Source organism: Nicotiana tomentosiformis, chromosome 3, assembly GCF_000390325.3.
Source record: "Nicotiana tomentosiformis chromosome 3, ASM39032v3, whole genome shotgun sequence".
NCBI lineage: Eukaryota > Viridiplantae > Streptophyta > Magnoliopsida > Solanales > Solanaceae > Nicotiana > Nicotiana tomentosiformis.
The window spans coordinates 97,978,116-97,983,270 of record NC_090814.1 but is presented as its reverse complement, the minus strand read 5'-3'; positions in this window follow the sequence as shown (position 1 = coordinate 97,983,270).

Sequence of the window (5,155 nt, the reverse complement as noted above, 5' to 3'; positions counted from 1 at the left end):
GATTTCTAGTATTTCATTACTTGATAGTCTTTAGGTAGTAAATTAGACAATTATTTATTTTATAAGAAATCGCTTGAATCGATAAGCTATTTGAGTTTGAATTAGTCAAAAGTTAATCATAAATCCTCGTGGGAACGATACTCTATTCACTACTCTATTACTTGACGATCACGTATACTTGCGTGAGTGTGTTTGGTCCCAACAAGTTTTTGGCGCCGTTGCCGGGGACCTAGAAATTAGCTACTTGACTGAGTTAAGCTGTTATTACTTATTTGTTCAACTTTTAATTTTCAGTTTACCTTGTTTGTATTCACAGGCTCTCCTCTTGAATGCGGAGGAGTAGAAGTGCAAACAACCTACTTCCTTTTGATCCAGAAATTGAACGAACACTTCATAGAGTGAGAAAGGAAGTCGAAGCTAGAACGAGAATAGAAAGAGAGTTGGACATCGTAGTTCAACCACAGCCAATAGAGATGGCAGGTAATGAAGAGCGTCCGGTGATTGAAGCCGCAAGGCCCAATCTTGCGAATATGACTCAGGCTATTGTGAAGCCTGATATCACTAGGCATTTTGAACTCAAACAGTACATGGCACAGCTGATTCAGTCCACGGGACAATATGTAGGTCTATCTCATGAGGACCCGCAGAGGCACATTCAGAACTTCTTGGAAATTACGGACACTTACAATATCCGAACGTTTCCAAGGACTATGTCAGGCTGACACTATTTCCCTTTTCACTGTTGGGGGAAGCTAAGGAATGGTTGCAAAAGGAGCCCGCAAACTCAATCCACACTTGGGATGATTTAGCAAGGAAATTTCTAATCAAGTTTTTCCCTACTAAGAAGACAAAATCGCTGAGAAGCCAAATTCTTGGATTCCAACAACGGGATGGCGAGACACTTCGTCAAGCTTGGGAAAGATACAAGAAGCTACTCAGAGACTGCCCGCATCATTGTCAGACTGATGAGGTATTGGGTCACACTTTTGTTAATGGGTTAGATGAAGCATCAAAGATGAATCTTGACTCAGCTTGTGGGGGTAGTTGCATGGCGAGGCCGTATAGTGAAATACAACTCTTTCTAAATAACTTCACTGCCAATGACCATAATTGGCAAGGAAATGGGGATGCAAGAAGAGCAATTAAACAGAAGTCAGCCGGGTTGATTGAGCTTGATGACTTCTCAGCCATGAGAGCAGATATTGCAAAGCTGGCAAATCAGATGAACCGAATGACAACACAACAAATGCAACATGTACAACAGATGTCTATTTGTTGCGAAATATGTGGTGACAGTCATATGAGTGACATGTGCCCCACGAATCCTGAATCTATATACTATGTGGGGCAACAAAACAGAGGCTCTATGAATCAACATGCACAATATCGGAACACTTAAGAAAAAGTACCCAGAGTTTCTGAAATCAATTCGCGAGGTGCAACAATGGGGACCCATCTTGAAGGGTCACGGCAAAGCCAACCTCACTATTGTTAGAGAGCTTTACGCCAATTGGCGTCACGCCAGGGGCAACATTGTGAGAGTAAGAGGGGTAGATATTAATGTGTCAGCTGAAGCTCTTAATAATTTCTTAGGGGTGCCACACACACTAATAGATAGGTTTGACTCCATATGCAAAACACCAGATTATGCACACATTAAGTCTGTCCTATGCCCTACCAGGAAGGATGCAGATTGGAAGCATGGGAGTATGGAGTACCATTCTATAGCCAAGGAATTCATGAGTGCGTTAGCACGTGTGGCTCTAAATTTCATATGCAACCGCCTGATGCCATGCCAACACAAAACTGATGTCCCTCGTTACCGCGCACTAGTATTGTATGCTTTATTGGAGGGGATACCGCTCAACTTAGGAGCCATCATGCATGATCAAATGCAGCGCACCAGGATGAATTACAAGTGGAGGCTGTTCTTTGCAAATACCCTATCGGCTTTCTTGACAGAGATGGGAGTACTATGGGACAAGGAGAATGACGACATTGAGGCTAAAGCTCCAGGACCATACGATGTCACTCATGTTCTAGAGCCGAACAAGGGAAGGTCTTCTAAGCTCACCATTCAACAGTTATTTGAGCAGATGCAAGCAGATATGCAAGAGAACAGGGCTGAGTTGATAGCGACTCGTGTCAAGTTGAGTGCCACCAGAGATGAGTTGAGTGAGACTCGTGCGTATCTAAGCCGAGTCCAGACTGAGCAGGCAACGATGATGAGGGAGATATCATTACTCCTCAGAGCTCTGGTTCAACGTGCAGATATAGACATCTCACAGCTGATTGCATCGTCCACTGCCGGACCATCCACTCATGTTCCCCCTATAGTCCCTGAGGCTCCACACACCAGGCCTACTGAGGTCGATGTACCACCTGCTACAGAATCAGCTCCAATTGGTGATGATAGGACAATGACAGCTCTCCTTATGCGTGAGGATGATGTTGCAAGGCCGGAGGGGGTCTTGATGAATGCCATGGATGCCGATGCTCTTCCACAGACTGCGGATGAGCCTTCCACCTTGACTTGAGGGAGTTTCTTCTCACCCTACTTTACCTTATTTTTGTGCATTGGGGACAACGCACAGTTCTAAGTGTGGGGTGGAGGGTATTCATATTTTTTTATATGGATGAATGTACTAAACTGTTACAATTTGATTGTTGGGGGCTGTAAGGATTAATGGCATGTAATAGTAGTAAATTCATCTATATGGAGTAACTCTCAGTTGATTCTTGAAATTAGTTTAGTATTAGGAGATTGACGTAGTAGCCTTGAGTAATTAGTAAAATTTTTGTGTAAGTAGTAATAATCCCCTGTGATTTTTTTTTGTGCATCGGTTCTTTTCCATGGGATGTATTTTGAACCGGGTAGTAAATTTTTTTTTTTCTTCTTTCTTTCCTTTGAGAATAAATTAGAGTTTAGAAAATAAATAGAGGAAGAAATATGAAATTCATAGGGGCTCTTGACTTGTTTGATAGTAGCATGTTCAGGCTTTGGCATGTGTAGTGCCTTTCCTATGTTTTAAAATTGATCATGAAGCCTTTATAAATTGGATAGCATGTTTTGTGGCACCTATTTCTCGTTTTCTTGACTTGTGTTCACTTTGCGCTTAATGCTCAATATCTCGTGGCTCCGTGAATACTTGCATTGTTTGAGAGTCGGAATGGGGCCGTCCTTAGTGAGTCATGTGCCATGTGTGGTGAGATTTTGTGTTGCCCATGTATTATACTTGTGTCTAGAACTTGCCCGGAATGTGAGTTGAAGCGAAATATTTGGTGATGCTCGGTTTGAAAAATGATTTTAGGCTTTCTTTGATCTTTTTGAGCTTATTACTTATCACAAATAAAATCTATCCCTAGTAACCCTTTTGAGCCTGTAGACCTTTTTATTTGGTACCCACATTACAAGCCTATACCCTTTTTATTCTTAATTGATATTGTTTTGATCCTTTTATCTCTTAAAGCACTTTAATTGTTAGATGAGCGCTAAAAGAAGCAAGAAGGGACTAAGTGTAGGGTGACTTTTGAGTGGAACCAATAAAAGAAAGAAGGGTGCAGTTATTTTGTAAAATAATACACCATTAGCGGAAATTAAAAAAAAAAAAAAGAAGAGAAAAATCTGGAAAAAAAAAGAAAGAAAAATATAGATGAATAAATTATTGTCTTGTTCTTGCTAGTGGGTATGAATTAAAGTAGTGCTTAAAGAAAGAGAAAATATTATTGGGGTGATATTATTTGTGAAATTGAAGTGGTGTTGAAGAATTTGCGCTTAAGTTATTTGATGATGTGTTAAAGTGCTTAGGAGATTGAGTCACTATTCCTAAAATATATCCTACCTTTCCCTTAGCCCACATTACAACCATAAAAAAGTCCTAATTGATTTTAGATCGAGCGAGCTTACATTAGTAGAGATTTACATTAAGGGCAAGCCTATGGTACCAATTGCATGCATGTGACTTCTCTGTGAGAGTGAGCGATTTTCTTTGATATATGTGAGTCATTAAAATATTTGATCATGAGATTCAAATGTATGGATTGAACTCGCTCTCTTGTTCTTGTTGTGAGGGCACATGGTTTCACGAGGGATAGGTAACGTTATTAGACTTCTCTATGATGTTGGTTGTTCAAGCCATGAGTGCATTGTGATATTGAGTCGGTTTTTGAGGTTAGGATTGTTGTGAGCATGTTGTCTTTGTTCGAATATGTTTAAAGAAGGGCATAAGTAAAGGGAAGTGTGTGTGATGCATAGTCTAGAGCCTAATTATTGCAAACAACCATGGTCATAGGTGCTGTGTGCTTTGAATGATAAGAGCTTAATTTTGTTTCGTCTACTATAGGATGGTTTGTTCGAGGACGAACAAAGGTTTAAGTATGGGGTAGTGATGTTTGGCATATTTCGATATGTGTTGATATTACTTTACCCATGTTTTAACCGCTTCTTGATGTTATTTGATCTTTAAAATACCCAACATGGTTTAATTATTGGTTTTATGACTAATTGAGTTGTGTGTGGTGAATTAGGATGTTTGGAGTACAAAAATATGAAGAAAAGGTGCTCTAGGTAGAGGAAGAGAGATTGGATGCGTCGCATCCAATCTAGAAAAAGATCAGATTTCGCGCACCCTTAGCAGTGAAGTCAGCCCATAGCATCCGCCATAGCATCCGCACCTGGGCAAAGCTGAAATGGAGGAACTAGGGGTGGATGCGTCGCATCCACCCTCGCATGCAAAGCTGAGAAATAGAGGACAAGGTGGATGCGTCGTATCCACCTTCGCAGGCAAAACTGAAATGGAGGACGAGGTGGATGCGTCGCATCCACCTTAGCATTAATCCCTGAAGCCGATTTGGACTAGGAATAGGAGAGCTTTGGCCCACGACTTTTGTACGCAATATATAAGCCAAAAACGCCTCCTTTAGGTTATCTAACATATTGGAGAAGAGGAAAAATGCATAAAAAAAGTTCTAAAACCACAGAATTCGTCTTGAGTTCCTATTCTCTCTTTCTTTTATTGATTCTTATGCACTTTTGTGAATTTTTGATGATTGCCTGAATATGAGTGGCTAAGAACCCTATTGTTCTGGGGTCATGGGTATACATGAATGTTGATGTTTGAAGCTTAATTTGACAAAGTTGATTTTATCATATTGG